We start from the raw sequence: 8,063 nt of genomic DNA, 5'->3' as shown, positions 1-8,063 counted from the left end.
GTCCTGGGTCTTCCCCGGGGTCTCCTCCCCGGTGGACTTGCCTGTGACACCTCCCAAGGGAGGCGTCCAGGAGGCATCCTAACAAGATGCCCGAACCACCTCAACTGGCTCCTCTCGACGTGAAGAAGCAGCGGCTCTACTCCGAGTCCCTCCCGGATGACCGAACTTCTCACCCTATCTCTAAGGGAGAGTCCAGCCACCCTGCGGAGGAAACTCATTTCAGCCGCTTGTATTCGCGATCTCGTTCTTTCGGTCATTACCCAAAGCTCATGACCATAGGTGAGGGTGGGAACATAGATCGACCAGTAAATCGAGAGCCTTGCCTTATGGCTCAGCTCTTTCTTTACCACAACAGACCGGTAAAGAGCCCGCATCACTGCTGACCCAGCACCAATCCGCCTGTCAATCTCCTGCTCCCTTGTACCATCACTCGTGAACAAGACCCCAAGATACTTAAACTCCTCCACTTGAGGCAAGAGCTCATCCCCGACCCAGAGAGGGCTCTCCACCCTTTCCCGCGTGAGAACCATGGCTTCGGATTTGGAGGTACTGATCCTCATCCCGGCCGCTTCACACTCGGCTGCAAACCGATCCAGTGAAAGCTGAAGTTCACGGCCTGATGTCCCCAATAGGACCACATCATCTGCAAACAGCAGCGATGTGACCCTGAGGTCACCAAACCGGACACCCTCCATCCCCTGACTGCGCCTAGAAATTCTATCCATAAAAATTATGAATAGAATCGGTGACAAAGGGCAGCCCTGACGGAGTCCAACTCTCACTGGGAAAAAGTCTGACTTACTGCCGGCCATGCGAACCAAGCTCCTGCTTTGTTTGTACAGGGCCTGAATGGCTCGTAGCAAAGAGCCATGTACCCCATACTCCCGAAGCACCTCCCACAGAATACCCCGGGGAACACAGTCGAATGCCTTCTCCAAATCCACAAAGCACATGTGGACTGGTTGGGCAAACTCCCATGAACCCTCCAGAATCCTGGAGAGGGTAAAGAGTTGGTCCAGTGTTCCACGACCAGGGCGGAACCCGCACTGCTCCTCCTGAATCCGAGGTTCGACTATAAGCCGGACTCTCTTCTCCAGTACCCTTGCATAGACCTTACCAGGGAGGCTGAGGAGTGTGATTCCCCTGTAGTTGGAACACACCCTCCGGTCCCCCTTTTTAAAAAGAGGCACCACCACCCCAGTCTGCCAATCAAGTGGCACCACCCCCGATGTCCATGCAATGTTGAAAAGGCGTGTCAGCCAAGACAGCCCCACAACATCCAGAGCCTTGAGGAACTCGGGACGGATCTCATCCACCCCTGCAGCCCTGCCGCCAAGGAGCTTTTTAACTACCTTAGCGACTTCGGCCTCAGTAATGGACAAGCCTATTCCCGTGTCCCCAGACTCTGCCTCCTCACTGGAGAACATGTTGGTGGGATTGAGAAGGTCCTCAAAGTATTCCTTCCACCGCCCAATGACGTCTTCAGTCGAAGTCAGCAGCACACCATCTCCACTATATACAGTGCTAGTGGCACACTGCTTTCCCCTTCTGAGTCGCCTGACGGTTTGCCAGAATCTTTTCGGAGCCGACTTAAAGTCACTTTCCAAGGCCTCACCGAACTCTTCCCACACCCGGGTTTTTGCCTTGACAACGACTGAAGCCGCAGATCGCTTGGCCTGTCGATACCTGCCAGCTGCCTCTGGTGTCCTACAGGCCAACCATGTCCGGTAGGACTCCTTCTTCAGCTTGACGGCATCTCTCACCTGGGGTGTCCACCACCGGGTTCGAGGATTACCGCCCCGACAGGCACCAACTACCTTGCGACCACAGCTACAGTCAGCCGCTTCAACAATGGAGGAGCGGAACATGGCCCATTCTGAGTCAATGTCCCCCACCTCCCCCGATATCTGGTCAAAGTTCTGACGGAGGTGTGAGTTGAAGATCAATCTGACAGGTTCTTCTGCCAGACGTTCCCAGCAAACCCTCACTATACGTTTGGGCTTGCCTGGTCTGACTGGCATCTTCCCCCACCACCTGATCCAACTCACCACCAGGTGGTGATCAGTTGACAGCTCAGCTCCTCTCTTTACCCGAGTGTCCAGTACACATGGCCGCAAGTCCGCTGACACGACTACAAAGTCAATCATTGAACTGCGGCCTAGGGTGTCCTGGTGCCATGTGCACTTATGGACATCCTTGTGTTCAAACATGGTGTTCGTTATGGACAAACTGTGGTTTGCACAGAAGTCCAAAAACTGAACACCACTCGGGTTCAGATCAGAGAGGCCATTCCTCCCAATCACACCCCTCCAGGTCTTACTGTCGTTGCCCACGTGAGTGTTGAAGTCCCCCAGTAGGACAATCGAGTCTCCAGGAGGAGCACTTTCAAGCACCCCTTCCAAGGACTCTATGAAGGCTGGGTATTCTGAACTGCTGTTCGGTGCATAAGCACAGACAACAGTCAGGACCCGTTCCCCAACCCGAAGGCGTAGGGAAGCTACCCTCTCGTCCACCGGGGAAAACCCCAACATACAGGCGCCGAGTCGAGGGGCTATGAGAAAGCCCACACCTGCCCGCCGCCTCTCACCATGGGCAACTCCAGAAAAGAAAAAAGTCCAGCCCCTCTCAAGGAGATTGGACCCAGAGCCCAAGCTGTGTGTTGAGGTGAGCCCGACTATATCTAGCCGGTATCTCTCGACCTCGCGCACCAACTCAGGCTCCTTCCCCGCCAGTGAGGTAACGTTCCAAGTTCCAAAAGCCAGTTTCAGCAACCGAGGATCAGAACGCCAAGGCCCACGCCTTCGGACACTGCCCGATCCACAATGCACCGCACCCCTACTACTGCGGACTGGGACTCATGTAGCTCCTTCGGGCTGGGCCCGGCCGGGCACCATGAGTGAATGCCCGGCCACCAGACGCTCGCTGGCGAGCCCCTCCCCCAGGCCTGGCTCCAGGGTGGGGCCCCGGTGACCCTGATCCGGGCAGGGTACACGAGTCCTGCTTTGTTGTCCTCATAGGGGTGGTTATGGATCACACTTTGTCTGGCCTGTCACCTAGGACCAGTTTGCCATGGGAGACCCTACCAGGAGCTTTTGCTCCAGACAACATAGCTCCTAGGGTCCTTCAAGCACACAAACCTCTCCACCACGATAAGGTGGTGATCCATGGAGAGGCAAATGAATTATATAAATTTAAATAAACACTGCACTCCACAAAAAAAAAGGAACCTCAAGCTTGTTTCTCAGCTTAGTTTATATTACTATGGTAGAAGTAAGCTACTGGTTTCCTCCCCTAGTCAGAACTGTTAATAAAAAAAATGCGACACTTACTAAAACAAGAATGGTTGGGACTTGACTTATTTAAGGCATAGTTCAGTTAAAAATCCATCTTTAATAAATCTATTTTCTATTAAGAAATAATGGTAAGGAAAGAACAGTGATTAACTTTTTCCACATGCCAGGGATACCACTACTAAAACAGAAGACACACTATTAGTGCTATACAATTTTGCTGAAAGCCCTGAACCCATTGAATAAAAATCACATACCTGTCTGTATACTTGAACAATTTAATGCGTTTGCCTTGAAAGGGCTCCACTTCCCCCTTGTCAATGAAACTGCTGTCCAATAACGGATACTGCTACCCACTGTAACCAATAAGTATTTTTAAAGCCAGCCAAACAGCAATGTTCTATGACTTATGAACCTAGTCTCACAACAGAGAACAGCAAATACCTGCATCTGGGCTTCCACAGCACGTACCGGATTCACTGTGCACAAACAGCTCACTTTTCCAGCTCCAATTAGTATAGCAGCATCTACTCCAACCAACCCAAATGAAGTATTAACAGCTGTGCTGAAGTTTTAAGAGCTCCTCACGCTCCTTAAGAGCTCCAGCCACCCCCCCCCTCCCCCGCGACCCTGAGGGAAAAGCGGCTCAGAAAATGTGTGTGTGTGTGTGTGTGTGTGTGTGTGTGTGTGTGTGTGTGTGTGTGTGTGTGTGTGTGTCTCCATTTGAAGCATTGTAGCTCCATTGTTGATACTGTACCATGCATGTGGGTTTGTTGTTGCTTTGGGCTTGTTTCATAATATGCAGCCTTTGGCTGGCTGTGAGTGCCTTGTGAGAGCTGGCAGCCACCGTAGTGAGAGTTTCCCCCTGCTCCCCTGCACCAGGTGTTTACAATTAGACATTAGCTTTAGCATATAAGCACACTGGCACTTTGTGCATGGGCAACTTCATTCTGTTTGGAGGTTGACTTGGCTGGGGCTGACGGTCAATTGACGGTAGGTCATTGGTTCAAGTGGGGCTATTTGTTGTGGTTGCTGCTTGATATTAATGGGGGAATGTCCCTGTGTAGGGTGCTGGCATACCAGTTTATGCAGTCTCCGCTTCTCCAGCACTTCTGGTATATTAGCGACGAACTACTGGATCTCTCCAGGGTGGTGTCTATATGCAGGTATGTAGTGGGGGCTACATGGATATTGTTTTTTTTTTTTTGTATACAGTGGCTAATGTCTGTGTCTATGTAGGTGTATGGTGGGCTGGTGCAACGGCTAACAGGTGGTGAGCCTGGGCGTAGCGGCAGTTAAAGGTATTCTCACGGCTCCTGGAAGTAGGTAGTTGGGCCTGTGAAGCAACAGAGCTCTAGTCGCTAACGCTGTCCCTTTCCTGCATGTAGGTTTGTCAGCGTCGCCATTGACCGGTCTAGGTGGTGCATAACCATTTAAACATGCAGGCCCTGGAATTTTAATAATAGGCCCTGGAGATTTTTTAATAATTGTTTTAATACCTACATTGTTATTAATTCAAGCCACTGCTGTTTTGTTTACCTTTGTTTTGTTTATCTATCTGCTTTGCTTATCTCGATCTGCTTTCCTTATCTTGACTTTTATTGGTGCTTTTGATTTGCTTTTGACATGAAATTTGATGAATCGAGCACATCATATACGTCCAGTTCTTCAGAGGAGGTGCCAAAAAAGAAATAGTCTTCACATGGATGTGATAACGAGAGTCTTCAACTTGGCAACAGCAGAAACCATAGTAAGTGAATAAGTACACTCCTCTGCTCACTCCCTTCCTAGTTCCTTTTCTGACTCCACCTTATTACTGATTTTTCCTGTTTTAGTTTGTCTTTATCAATTCTGTGACTTATTAGACTTATTACTGCAGTGGTTATATTAATGATTCTTATGTTGCAACGTAATGGAAGAGCAATATTGTAGAAAACTGTGAAAAAAAATCAGTTCTGAAAAAAATATGCATTCAAAAAAGTAATTTAATAAATGAATTAGATCAATACAAAGTTCTTTGTCATTTAATACAAAGTCTTCATAATTCAGAATAATGTACAGAACCATTAGAAGACATTTTTAAAACCTTTGCCAGAAAATTTGAAGTGGCTTTTACCATGTGCTTCTGTGCTGAGTTTTTTTTGTATTCTGATTGGAAACTGTTGAACACTAGCAAGTAACCTGTTGCAGAAAGCAGCATGTCTAAATCTTAAAAAAAACACTTTTTAGTTGGCCTTGTTTTCTGTCAAAGCAAACACTTCTTGGCTGTAGTCAGAGGCAGGACAGAGGTTTCCTGTTGCTCTACATTAGTCAATTAGCTGGAGCAAAAAGGAAATTAAGACCAGACTGGGTGTCTGCTCTCCTGCACCAGTCTTTACTGAGCCTGTCGAACACCAAGAGCATGCTCAGAATTACTGGACTGGACAGGTTTACTTGGATTAGCACTATATGCTACCCACAACAACAATAATTGTTTATCGGTTATGTTTTCTCATTACTTTGCTGTTTTACATAATAAACCTTTTTATTAAAAAGTTTAAAGAGCAAAGAGCCATACTGGACAGTGTGGACAATCCTGGTCAAATAAATGTAAAAAAAAATTGCTGTCATTGTTATTCGCTGACACTGACAGAAAATTGTGCCGTGTGCAGACATTATGGCACTTTATATATGTTATGTTACCAAACATAAAATATATGTAAATGTAATTTTTTCAAATGTTAAATTTAGCAAATTGCTAGAAATTGCCACATATATGCCATATTTAAGTTGTTTGTTATAGTGGATGTGTTCATTTATTTAGTTACATAATCAACAGAATGTCTGATTTGAGGAGGGCTATTCAAACTTTTGTAAAATACTGTAAATAAAGAGCATAATAAATAAATATATTCCAGCAATCATACATAAGCAACCTAACAGTAAGTGATGGTGATAATAATAGCAATTATTGTTCAGTTTTTGAGTAGTATGAAAACTAGCAATAATGCATAACAGTAAGAGTAAAACATTTTTTCATTGAACAGTTTTTCATTGAATCTTTAAAGTGAGCTTTTCTTACGTTTATAAGATGGATATTCAAAACAAATTTCAATAGTTGCAGGCCCAAACGTTGCCATAGCTGCAAAATGTGTTGATTTGTGTCTTGCTTTGCTTTGTGCCTTGGACATAGGAAATTTTTACTTTAGTGATATTACCAACCACTAAAATAATTAGACATTTTCATGCTGGTCAGGTTACATAGGAATACAGTATTTATGTTGTTGGCATTTTAACTGTACAGTTTTGTACAGAGATTACTGCTGATTTTCCCAGCATTGTTAGACAGGTTTTCCGAAGACACAAGACTATAGTTTTATATATTCATGCATGTGAGTATTGAGCAGTATTTGAGGATTATGACTTTTCATGCCTTTTTTTTTTTTTTTTTTGCAATGAAGACGATTGAAAGGGTCATAATATGCTATAAGCTGGCACTGAAGTCGTACAGAAGATGTGGCTCGATGAAGAGGGAAAAAAGTAATTAAAGCATGTGTTTAAATAGGATGTCTTAGAATTTTGGAGTATCTTGGTATTGTTAACATGATTGTTACAATGCAAGTTTAATTTATTTTCATTACAGTCAGTTTGTAGTACGAGCTAGTTAATATGTCTGTGCATTTAACTGTGCCTATTAATCACAAATATTGAAAAATAAACAACTTTGTATACTGAAGGCATTTTCTTTTTCTCAGTAAAGGTGTTTAATGTAAATTTGTTTCCACATTTTTATTTACTGCTTTATTAGATATTAACAGTAACAATTTTCATACTAATTTACAAATATTTGTTTATTAGGTAGCATGTCAAACAGCACACTCAAAACTGTTAAATGAAACTCACATAAAACAAATTGAGACTAAAGTTTACTTAAGAAATTATATGTAAAGATGTGGAACTTACTTTACTTAAGGGCCAGAGAAAATATACATAAGAGCGTCATGGCACTTGCATAAGGATTCATAAAAATATTATAAACTGTAAAATGGAACTCACTTAGGGGCCAGAGAAAACATACATAAGAATGTCAATACAGTGTCATAGTATTTGATTAAGGATTCATGAAAATGATTTTTCATAACCCACATTATTTTGTCATTTAGCAGATTCTCTTAACCTGCACAAAATGTGCAAACAGTAGAAGCAAAATCACAACAGAATACTGTAGATTGAGACAGCAGGAATCTATATCCTAAAAGACAAGTTATACCTTATAAATATGTATTTTACTATATTTAACTATAACACAAGTCTACAGATTGAGTAAAGAGTGTGCGGTTCTTCAGTCGATGACAGAAGGAGCTGAGAGATGGTGCAGTGCAGAGTTAAGGGAGAAGTGTGTTCTACCACTGAGGGGCCAAGACACTGAAGCAGTAACCTGAAAGGCAAGCTTGTATTTTATGGAAGGACAGTTCAAGAGAGAAGTGGAAGACCTAAGGCAGTGTGCTTGGAAGGTAAGAACTAAAGAAGAAGTTGTATCTTCTTCCCTCAACAGGATCTCAACAGAGGAGTCACTGAAATGTACTGAAACTTGCATCCTGCACCATTGTTTTCTCTTTAATGAAGAATGAGTAAAGGGTTACAGAATTTGCACATGATGAAATAAAATTGTACAAAGAATTTGATAGACTTACTTTCCTTTCTGTGTAGTCTGTTTTCTTTGAACGCCAAGCTTATTCGCCCAAAATCATTGCGCAACCTCACTACTGCGCTTGTGTAGGCCTTGAAATAAAC

General features: G+C 44.2%; 1 long non-coding RNA gene across 1 annotated transcript; it reads left to right on the top strand.

Moving 5' to 3' along the window:
- Positions 1-4,242: 4,242 nt before the first annotated feature.
- LOC108438308 lies at positions 4,243-4,738 on the top strand. The gene is made up of 3 exons (XR_001858682.1): positions 4,243-4,283; positions 4,358-4,456; positions 4,530-4,738. It is a non-coding gene; the product is annotated as an uncharacterized LOC108438308 (long non-coding RNA).
- The last annotated feature ends 3,325 nt before the right edge of the window (positions 4,739-8,063 follow it).

This window comes from Pygocentrus nattereri, chromosome 1, assembly GCF_015220715.1.
Source record: "Pygocentrus nattereri isolate fPygNat1 chromosome 1, fPygNat1.pri, whole genome shotgun sequence".
Taxonomy (NCBI): Eukaryota; Metazoa; Chordata; class Actinopteri; order Characiformes; family Serrasalmidae; genus Pygocentrus; species Pygocentrus nattereri.
The sequence above is the reverse complement of the archived record's forward strand: the minus strand, read 5'-3'. Positions and strand labels throughout refer to the sequence as shown.